Source organism: Macrobrachium rosenbergii, chromosome 48, assembly GCF_040412425.1.
Source record: "Macrobrachium rosenbergii isolate ZJJX-2024 chromosome 48, ASM4041242v1, whole genome shotgun sequence".
Lineage (NCBI taxonomy): Eukaryota > Metazoa > Arthropoda > Malacostraca > Decapoda > Palaemonidae > Macrobrachium > Macrobrachium rosenbergii.
Window position 1 is genome coordinate 27,008,975 of NC_089788.1, and position 12,500 is coordinate 27,021,474.

Sequence of the window (12,500 nt, forward strand, 5' to 3'; positions counted from 1 at the left end):
AATCGTTGTGAACGCAGAGTAGAAAAATAACTCAAAATTAACACCCTTCTACATGCACACACAAGGCGTATCGGCAGCATGTTGAATCCCCCATCACGCTGTGCCCTTCGCCTCAATGTGGCACACGCACTCGTCTCCCTGAATGCTGGAAATTTCATTGATCCCCATGAAAAACAAAAGCCTCTGAAGAAACTAAACAGTGGCAGGCTGAAAAGAGTGGGAAATCAAAAGCTGGCGTTGCATACGAAAGAGATTATATGGTAGTCTAATACGATCTGTATTGTTACAAGGGCATAAGATTTGTCGATTTATAGAATAAGGCGTTGAGAATATTGGGAGTCGGCAGGATTAAGTAAGAAATGAAACCATAACCTAAGGGATATAAAGAAAGTTCCATATGTAGGTGAGACATGATGAATGGTCGATGGAGATGGCTTGGATATGCCCCTTGGAACACTGCCCCCACCCCATCCCCATCCTTTCCCTGAATAGTACGTGATAGTTACAGCTGGTGATATGTGTATACAGTATGCCTTTTCTTTTTATCGAAGGTTCCAGGAGGGTTGGTCTTCTGGTGGTTAGCAAGTTTCTTGGAGTAGAGAGCTCCAAGGGTTTCTCCACCTCCGCACGGAGGTATTAAATTTTTTGGATTGAATAATATAGAACGGGTGTCTATAAAGCAGTACAAGTGAGATAATTTGTTAAGGTTGAGATATTTTTAGAAATAAGAAAACGTTATAATTCTGTACGTAACAAATAAAGGCAAATTATATTTTGCTCTGCAAACTGAAACTCCTAAGTTATCCTGATCATCGGCAATTGGCTTAAACTGATAAGCTCTGAACACAATTTCTATATATGTATATATACACATATATAATTTATATATATATATATATATATATATATGTGTGTGTGTGTGTGTGTGTGTGTGTGTGTGTGTGTGTGTGTGTGTGTGTGTGTACAAAGCAGTAGAATCATGGTCCAGAGGTTAGAAATTTTTCTTCACCAGGAAACGGTCACTGGTTCCATTAACGAGTGGGCCGGATTGCATACACACATTGTGTTGAACTACTATAGGTAGTGATTTACGGGTAGTTCTCCTAGGGACTGGTACTGAACAAGGCGTCCATAGGAGCTTTACCACCTTGAGTTCAACACAATGTTAATGGAACCAGTGGCCGTTTGCTGGTGAAGAAGAATTCCTAACCTCTGGACCACGATTCCATTGCTTTATATATATATATATATATATATATATATATATATATATATATATATATATATATATATATATATATATATATATATATATATATATATATATAATGTTTAAACCAATTGCCAATTATCAGGATAACTTAAGAGTTTCAGTTTGCAGAGCAAAATATAATTTGCCTAGATTTGTTACATACAAAATTATAGCGTTTCCTTATTTCTGTAAGTATTTTGGTGCAAAGGGTCAAACGATGTGTGTGGAAAGACCGCTGCGTGTTAGTGAGTGACAACACATACTTATCGTATGGCGTATAATATATGCTCAAATTTCGACATTTGAACGAGAAACAAAAGTGTGTGACGAAAGATGGAAATAAAATGTCACTCATGAATGTGAATGACAAAAAAGTTAGTCAGCCGAAACTAACTGATTGCGTCATATGTGTGGTGTAAGAGGAATCAGAATGGTGAGAAATGTGTGGAAATATGCAAAGTAAAATGTGTAGGATGAGTTGAAAGCGTTGATCAGAGAGCTTCAGTATGAAACAGTTGTCTGAGGCGGAGAAAAAGGTCTGAAAGGGTAAGTGCGATGCTGGACATGAGGACTAACAACATCCAAGGAAGGAACCCTAGAGGGCGTTCAAAATGAGGTGAACGGCGTAATATGTGTAAGGGCTTAGAAGCGGTACTGATGAGCCTTCAGTGTAGAGCAGCTAATATTGCCTAGTTTTCTGCACTGGTACTCGTTTCAATTCGGATGAAATTATGTTGAGATATATATATTATATATTTATATGTGTGTGTATACATGCACCGAAATAACACTGCTGTACGGTAGTCGTCCGATATGCGAAGTTAAGCAGTGTTGGCTCTGATCAGTTTCCGGGTTGGGTACCTTCAAGAAATACGGGACACCGTCGCCCCATGAGCCCCGGGAGAGATACTAACCGAAATGAGATAAGTGTAGAAACAAACATTATTGTTTTTGCCGAGATTTCTGAAATCTTAAAATCATTTTATATCTTATAAAAATTTTTCATTTATCAAGATGTCATTGTGTGTAGCAGCGTCATAACTGATATTTATGTTTTATACAGTTGGTAATGTTAGACGCATTTTGGGTATTTTCATTTTCGACTGACTCCAGAGATTGTAGAAAAATTAGACATTTTAAGGAGCACACACACATATATATGTGTGTGAGTGTGTGTATAGATAGATGGATAAACAGATATAGATTTATGATAGACTGAATGTCAATTAGATTTTAATTCCATCTTTGAACAAACTGCGTTCGGAGGTTTCTGCCATCGTATCCATTTAGTTTATCGACATCAGCAACACTTTCCAGTTAACGTCTCGGGTACTTTCGTTGATGGTGTTTTGGTTTAAACTGGCATTATGCCAACGCGGGCTCTTGCTCATGGGCACCGTGATCTGGTACTCGCTATACCCAACGACCTTCATAGTCTACCCCCTGAGGTCCAACTCGACGTCCATCTCCCCTGATGCTCATTCTCCTCAGCGTCTCTCTCCCTCCCTTCAGTCGTTGCACCTTCTATACTTACTCACATGTGACGTGTGTATAATGTGTGCTCACATGTGGGGTGTGTAATGTGTGCAGTTTTTTCTTGCGTGTATTACCTCTTACTGCCTTGTATATTTGTATGATGTACGTTCGTCTTTTTCCACAGTATTCAGTTGGCAATTTTGTCTCTTAACCTACGTTCGGGCTTTACGTTCCGTGAAAACTTGAATTTTATGACCCAACTGGTTTCTAGTAGGATAAATACTAACGATCTTTCTGTCTTTTATCCTTTTTTTTGAATACCTCACCAAAAAGTAAATTTCCCTCAAAAGGATGTGGCTCCAGAGAAGTGCATGAGTGAAGAGTCCCACATTTATCCACACTTCTTTTTCTGTTATCATATCCCTGAAGAGGGAGTGGCTTCAAAGAAAAGGAAGCTTGTGTGTCTAGTGGTGTCATTCTCCCTCATGGCTGTAGTGTCATCATCATGGTTTTCTCCCGTTATAACAGGCTATTCTCCCTCCCGTTGACCTTCGAACATGGAACACATGAATGAGATGGCCATGAAAGAAGTGTAGTCTTTCAGACTGTTATCCTTTCGCGTCCCTTGTTCCTTCCACTTCAGCTCTTCCATTTTCATTCATGCCAATCATTCCTGTCTGTGTTACCCAACATTCCCCCGACTTCCTCTTCGGTGGAGTGCTGATTCATATCCTGGGCGATCCTGAAAATTGAGTCACGCTTGCTTGCTGTCACGTTGTCCTTGGCTGATATTTTATTTTCTGTTTTCTTTGTCTTGTGTTACTCTTCTTTTTATATCTATATTTTCTCTGTCCTTTCTGTATGTGTTTACTAATCGAGGTCCAACATAATATTCGGAGAAAAATTTGGGTCAAGAATATTGGTGCGTGCCCCTCTACTTTATGTGAGAGAGATCCAGGAGTAGGGGCGAGATGGGTTTGCAAAGAGAATTTAATACTTGTATATAACAGTAATAAATGACTGATGTTGAGTTTTTATGTTCGGAGTTCAATCACTTGAAGAAGGAATATGGCAATGACAAGTCTCGTTTTGACACTGGTCTGCCACCCATGAAGAGGAACATGGTGAATATGTAAACACACTCAAGTATGCAGTATTTATTCCATATATAGAGAGGGACTCAGGTCATGATAGGATGCTCGCCCTCAAAAACCTCTTCACATTAAAAGCGAGTATTTAGGCCTTGGTCAACCGGTGGCTTCCTGTCTAAAAGTAGGTCTTTAACAAGCAGTCTTGACCATTACTGCTGTCAACCCGACTAAAACCAGATTGAGTTGGTCTTTTGCAGCATTGCTAAGGACTTCTTGTTGATGACGTTTCGTCAAGAATTGTTGTTCTAGTAGTTTACTGGCGAAGACGTCTCGAAAGTTCTCGTTTGAAAAAGGTCAGAGGAGTGAGGGCTGAAACTGAGAGCCTTTGAAAAATTACTTTCTTTGGATATTATTATTATTATTATTATTATTATTATTATTATTATTATTATTATTATTATTTCTGTTTTTTTAATTATGCTAATACTCAAATAGGATGTCTGCATTACCAACCAGATTATGTTAAACAAGTAAATGTGTCTTAGAGGTTGTGCGCGCGTGCGCCCATCCACTTGGTAAGGGAGAAATGAAAGGTTTCGATTAGGGGATCTTCGTTGCAGTGTTGCATCAGTCTTTGTAATGGGAATCTTTTCAATTTTGCGGCGATTTCTGAAGAAAGCTTAAGTCGCTTTTGCGGTAAGGTCGAAGAATATAGTGGCATTGTCTCCAGGAAGCAGGAAGCTCATATGAATCAGAAAAGACAGAGGCAGGATATTTTTTAAAAATTGAACCTACTTAAACAAATATTTGGATGAGGCGGCATGTCGGGTTGCGAGGCTATCGAGTGTGGAGGACACACTCTCTAGCCTCCACTTTTATTTACACATTTACATATATATATATATATATATATATATATATATATATATATATATATATATATATATATATATATATATATATATATATATATATACTGTGTATATATATTTATATTGTATAATACATATATTTGTATATACACTGTATTTATATCCATTTGAATATATTTATACACACACACACACACACACACACACACACACATATATATATATATATATATATATATATATATATATATATATATATATATATATATATATATATATATATATATATATATATATATATATATATATATGAGTTGTGTATGTATGTGTGTGTTTATAACTTATCAGTTCACATCATCAGCTTTATCATACGGGTATTTAGATATATGAAGGGTACTTACGTACATTTGCTAGAGGGTAGGTATTGATACGCAGTCATTTTTTTATTCGATTCATATCGTATCACCTTGAATTAAATTAAATAAAAGAATACTTCAGTTTTAATCATTGGACATAGACAGGAATCTGAAGAATTATATTCTGTTATCTTTTAATTAGTCTGATTAGATTAACCGAGAAATTAATATAACCTATTTTATCAAAGTGGGTTACTTCACACCCCGTTGATGGGTACATTTTTTCAGTGTTATGAAATTGTGGTTAATTTTATAATTGCCTTATCTTGTTGACATCCCTCCACTAAATTATCTTGACTGGTACATTTTTGTTATTGCTTTTATTTTGATTATTTCTTCGGTAACACACTGGTATTGGTCTTACTCATACTAATGCTGGATTGTCTTCACTGTAGTAAGATCATTATGAATGCATCATTACTGAATTACGAAAGTAGTATGTTCACATTTTACCCATGAAATTGCTGAAGTCATTTTGCTTTTCTTGAGTTATTAGTTTATACAAAAATACCATTATACCTTTTACAATATAGGCGCTGGGTTCATGAAATCATAGCTTGGAAATGCGCGATAGACCACTGGAGTCTGATGCGAGCAGCAGCGGGTGCATGATGTCCTAGAACCAAAAGAGTTCGGCCTTTTGTTTCACGTTGTTTGCATTCATTTGTAGTCAAGTTAAGGTATTTTGATTTCATCAAGGCTGTTGAACTCGTATCCTCACCCCGAAAGTCAGTGTTCGCAAACCCGAATCGGATGCGAGCAGCGTGGGCAACGACGAGACCCGAGATCCAAACAGAATTAGGGTTACCATACTAATTATGTCAATTAATAAGGAGCAAATGGACAAGAAGTCGGTGGCCGTGGTTCACTCGGTGTTTCTGAAACCAGTTCAAACCTGCCTGGAAGGCATTAGTTCAGTGAGCGCTTATCTGTCGCTTGGATAAGATATGCGAGTGATATGGATAAAAATCCCATCGAAGGTGGTCGTTATCGAATAAATACTTGATACTTTAGGCATTTGAAAGAAGATTCTAGCAAATAATATCCAGAGACAGAAAATGCGAATTGGGATTTCGTCAGTGGAAGGGAGGTCGATCGACAATTGCCCGGCCGTCATTAGGTTTCTCTAGTTGAATTAAATGATATTTTTCTTCAACTTGCGCCTTTCATCTGCAGTGGCATTCACTAAGCAGGTGTCTTTGTCAAATCAGAATACTGACTTCATGTGTTTATTATACCCTCACTTCACCGGATGTTGGTATGTTCTCTCTGTATACGCAAAGCGTCACTGTTTCTTACGCAAACAATGGGAGTTACAAAATGTTGACATCAAGGCGTCACGCATCTCCATGAAGAGGAACCAAGGCGTCATTTGAACTTCAACAGGAAGCTGTTAAGTCAAGTGTACCTTAGTTTAACCAGACCACTGAGCTGATTAACAGCTCTCCTAGGGCTGGCCCGAAGGATTAGATTTAGTTTACGTGGCTAAGAACCAACTGGTTACCTATAGCAACGGGACCTACAACTTATTGTGGAATCGGAACCACATTTAGCGAGAAATTAATTTCTGTCACCAGAAATAAATTTCTCTTATTCTTCACTGGCCAGTCGCAGATTCGAACTCGCGGCTAGCAGAGTGCTAGCTGAGAACGGAACCCACTCATCCAACGAAGAACAACAGGAAGCTGTTATCCAGTTAGCAGGGTCCAGCAGTAAACACTAAACTCTTTCACCTACTTGAGGACAAAGCCGCACCACAGAGGCTTCTTCTTCACCTTCTTAAGTGTTGCGTTAAAAGGTCCATCATCCAATACTTATTCTGTTGCACATGTCTAGGAAGAGTAAACGTGTGTGTGTTTATAATATATATATATATATATATATATATATATATATATATATATATATATATATATATATATATATATAGTATATGTATATATATGCTCAATAGAGGAGACCCATCAAAAAGTTCCTTTTGGGATATTTACGTTGCATACATAAATTTTTGTCACATATTCGTCTTTCTTTGGCGATCTCTAAACAAACAAAACAAGCAAAAAATGCGCCGAAGTTTCTTCGGCGCAGTCGAGTTTTCTGTACAAAGGCTACAGCATATAATCAAGGCCACCGAAAGTAGATCTATCTTTCAGTGGTCTCGGTATAATGCTGTATGAGCCGCAACCCATGAAGCTTTAACCACGGACCGTTGGTGGCCTGTCCTATATCATTGCCTGTAGCATGATTATGGCTAAATTTAACCTTAAATAAAATAAAAACTAGTGAGGCTAGGGGGCTGCAAGTTGGTATGTTTGATGATTGGAGGGTGGATGATCAACATACTAATTTGCAGCCGTCTAGCCTCAGTAGTTTTTAAAACCTGAGGGCTGACAGAAAAAGTGCGGATGGACAGACAAAGCTGGCACAATAGTTTTCTTTTCAGAAAACTAATAAAAAATGTGCCAAAGTTTCTTTGGTGCAATCGAGTTTTCTGTACTGCCAGTGCAGCGTATAATCAATGCCACCGAAATTGGATCTATCTTTCAGTGGTCTCGGTATAATGCTGTATGAGCTGTGGCCCTTGAAACTTCAACCATGGCCCGGTGGTGGCTTATTCTATATCCTTGCCAGAAGTACAATTATGGCTAACTTTAACCTTAAAAATAATAAAAACTACTGAGGCTAGAGGGCTGCAATTTGGTGTGTTTGATGATTGGAAGGTGTATGATCAACATACTGATTTGCAGCCCTCTAGCCTCAGTAATTTTTAAGACCTGAGGGCGGACAGACAAAGCTGGCACAATAGTTTTCTTTTCAGAACACTAAAAGCATAATTCAGTGTTGTGTGAAATAGTGGAATCATCTTTTGAAAAAAAGAAGCTTATCTTAGTCAGAAAAGACAGAAGAAAAGTTTTCAAAAGATTGAACATCCATAAACAAATATTTGGATGAGGTAGCAGGTTGGGTTGCGAGACCGCCATGTGATGAGGAAAACCTACCCTTCTCCAACCATACGCTTTAATCGCCATACTTATATATACGTATATGTGTATATATATATATATATATATATATATATATATATATATATATTGTCACAAAGTGATCTAGTACCTGGTTATTACACAACTATTAAATCCAAAAATTTACCTCACTTCAGCCAGATACCTGAAACCTCATAATAATATTATGACTGAACACTTTAAAGGTAACAGTGATTCCTTAAAACTTGATTATCACTTGAAAAAATCAATCTAAGGTTATCAAGTTATGAGGGAGATAATAACTATGAAGCAATAAATATACTAGAGGGGAAAGGGCATCACTCCATCAAACAACTATGATTGTTTCCCTGGTCCTAATTCACTTCAAAAACATGAAGGAGAACAGAGCATGTTTATCTCTTACCTTGCGCATACATAAATAACCATATTCACTGGTGGTCAAAATGAAACACTGTGCTACTAAAACTTTAAATACAAAAATTTATTTCTAAGTTCAAAAGTTATAAGTAGAGTCCACAATCTAAAAAAAAAAAATTTACTATTGCTTGAAAACAATGTAAGATTTAATTAATTCTTAAACAAGATTAATTCACAAAATACATTTATCAATAATTTACGTTAACTAAGCAAAATTCAAACTATTAAGATTTACTCCAGATTTGAAAAAGAAATCTGAAGAAATGAAATCAACATAAGTATTCAGTGTTAAAGTATCAACACAAATAAAGTACTAACTAAATCAATGTTAAATCACCAACACAAAATCTTGGGTAACACTGTGAAATTATAAACACAAGAACACATAAAAGAAATGTAAAGACAAGAACATGTAAAAATGCACAAAAAGTTTATCCACAATAATTTCACTAAGGCAAAATCTCTTTAAAGATTATATATAACCTTTTTAAAAAGATTACATCCACCTTTTTTAAAAAGATTACATTCACCTTTTTAAAAGATCACATTCACCTTTTGAAAAGATCACATTTACCTTTTTAAAAGATCACATTCAGCTTTTTACCATGGTAAAAAAAATAAGTAAATACTACTTTACCTTATACAAGTCTCTGCACACCATTACACAACTCCTTTTTCCTCAGGCCTATTACAATATATTCTCTCTGATATCAGATTCTACCAAGGGAACATTAAATATTATTAATAGTTCACAAAACTTACATGTTTGGGAGAGTGACCACAATTTTACACTCTTCTATATGAGAGAGAGAGAGAGAGAGAGACCAGCCTCCACAGAGTCTCAGTCTGGACTAACTGATATTCTACCTAAAATCTTCCATGAGGTTAAACATGGGTTGCTAGTTAGGCATTTGAAGCAAGTGGTCACCCTGGAAGAAACCAGTATAAACTGAGTTTCTTTCTCTACAATAGAATAAACAGAATTTCTTTTTTACAGGAATAAAGAGATAATTTATTCTCTGGCTCAGAAAGCAACATAGGCCTGTACCCTTATCTGAATGATTGACAGTTTCCTGCCTTAACACTTGTGTAAACACACAGGCCTCTGAACTGGCCATGGATATCAAACCTGTCAACCCATTTCCCTTTTAACTGATAACATAAATGGCTTCTAGGATCTCTCTCGCATACCCACATCTTGTCCACCTGAATAAACAAGCCTACAGGAAGACACATCTTATCACCAGCCAACCCTTTTGGTAGAATCTGAGATTTAGCATTTCCCACAAACACGATTTTCACCGATATTACAGTCAGTATATGACAAACGCAAAAGAAAACATATATAAGCATTGTACAACAACGCACATACTACAAAACCACCTCGTTATATTTCACAACACATAAGAAATATAGAAAATAATGCATCAGAAATACAGAAAACATATTACTTTTATAGAATACACACAGACATATTATATATATATATATATATATATATATATATATATATATATATATATATATATATATATATATATATATATATATATATATATATATATATAAATATAACATAATTATCTCTCAGGAAACAATGAAGTGAAGATATCTTTCCAGAGTCAGCAACACATGCACCAGAAATCAAATCCCCATAGGAGGTTAGTGCAGCCAGCACACCACACATGGTGCGCTGTAGACAGACATTACTTGAGGTTACCTGTCGAGTCCCTTCGGTCCATTGCTTCATGCAAGGTAAAGACCTCTCTTTACCTTGGCTGCATCATCTTTTTAACCTTTTGCTTTACCTCTGTTCCTGTTCCTTTCTTCAGTTTTGCTCACCAACCACTCCAGCTCTCATCTTTTCACTGTCCAGCACTGAAAGGCTGATAGTGACTCAATGCTTGGCTTCATTGCCGATTGTTCATATATGAAATTAAATCAGAAAACAAATGACAAAAACCGACTGGAAAGCCCAAGGCACTCCTAAGACCTCAGGGTGCTACTTTGGCTTGTTATCTATGCATCACCTACTTAGAGATGCTAGTATTAAACACGGTGGAAGCTCCTTGGGACGCCGTGTTTAGTACTAGCCCGTCGGCGATCAATGTAATATATACACCCATTTCTATATCGTTGGAATGTGGACAAAACAACCCATCGAACTTGCCTTGGTGATTACGCCGCATACTTAATGAATTCGGTCGACTAAATAGTTTATTTTTCGTTGTCTAGGAGAACTTGCAGTATAAGAACACAAGAGGCACATTGATCAAAAGTGAAAATAGAGAATCAGTCATGCAGACAAGTACTTATACGTCACTAAATAAAAATTGAATTTTTATTTAAACCAGGATCGACAACCATAGTTATTACGACGCTTATGTACGGAAATTATTCATTGATTAATAATTTCTCTCTAATTAGATCACTGTAGCTTTCATAGGTCAACCAGCTCGAAGTAGCCCGATATTGACTTATCAGTAGATTCAGGAGTCATGCTTATTCATTTTCGTAGCTCAAACTTCGGAGGTAAGTGACCCTCCTGATGAGTCTTGCAGGTCTGACATCAGCGATCGATGACCTTTCTCTCATCCTGTATTAACCTGTACCCTTCTTCTTTGCTTTCTTTTTTCTTTTCTTCTTCGTGCATGAGCCAGAAAGGGCATTGGGTTGTGTCCCATATTCCCATACAAAGAAATGAAATAATAGCAAGAAATATAGAGGAATGCAAAAGAATGACACATTCTGGATGGCATTAAGGCCTGGTCGCCCTCCCCACAATATTTTCTAAGACTCATATGTTAAACTCTCAGAGCACCTCATGTAATGCACTGTAGGTATTACTTAAGGTTCTTTGCAGCATCCCTTCGACCTTAGCTGCAACCCCCTTTCGTTTCTTTTACTGTACCTCATTTTCATATTCTTTTTTCTTCCATCTTACTTTCCACCCTCTTCTGACAACTGATTCATAGTGCAACTGCGAAGCTTTCTTCTTGTTACATCTTTCAAACATTTCTACAAGTAGTTTCCGTCTGAGCGCTGAATGACCTCATAAGTCCCAGCGCTTGGCCTTTGGCCTAAATTCTATATTCTATTCTATTCCATATATTAAAACCGTAAACAAACTCCTTGCTCTGAGTACAAATTTCATAGGCTTAAAATATTTTTAGTATGTATTTTTCAAACTGAAAAAGAAAAAATCTTGCTAACAGCTTCAATTTGCCCTAGTTCCGAGGGTACCCGGAAGGGTAATGTAATAAAGCTGCAGTTAATGAATACTACTGTACTCTGACGTACCGTGCACCATTGCCATTGTTTCTGGCATATATAATGCTGTTTGTTTTGACACAATTTCTTCTCTTGATTCATCCGTCTGACTTCCTGTTTTATTGTTATCCCTGTCCACATCGATCGGTAACCACATTTGACTTTGGCCGTCACTGAAACGGTGACAATAGAAACGCCAGTTGTACGATGAAATTGTTTAATTGGCTCTAATTGGCCTCAATTGCGGATGACTAAAGTGCGCGGTTATCAGCGAGTGTGTTGTTTAGGGGCGTTGACGAAATCTCTCGTCATAATGGGTCTGTGCCCTTTTGAGCCTCATCGTGACCCATTCCCGCTCACTCCAGATTGCTACGGCTTGTTGCGAGTTTCAGTAACACTTTTCGATTTACGCCTAAATTGGTCATTTGTGTATGTTATGTCATTGTGATAATTTAGATAAGGGCCGATTTTCCTTGAAAGGCGGTAACGCCATTTTGTAAGCCTTTTCATTATAATCGTGCTATCGTTTTTTGTATAATCGCTGCGGTTGCAATCCCTACCTCACGAAAACAGTCATTTTAAAGGAACATAATATAAATGACAACACGTTGTCCTAATACCCCAACTGAAAACAAAATGATTAACGAGTTTGATATTCAATTACGCTGATGAAACTGTTGACGTGTCAAAATCATAAATAA

The 12,500-nt window shown here is 37.0% G+C and overlaps 1 protein-coding gene across 3 annotated transcripts in view; it reads left to right on the plus strand.

Moving 5' to 3' along the window:
* Window positions 1-12,500, plus strand: part of LOC136831315 (heme-binding protein 2-like) — a 44,560-nt gene that overhangs the window by 854 nt on the left and 31,206 nt on the right. The gene's annotated exons all lie outside the window — the stretch shown is intronic.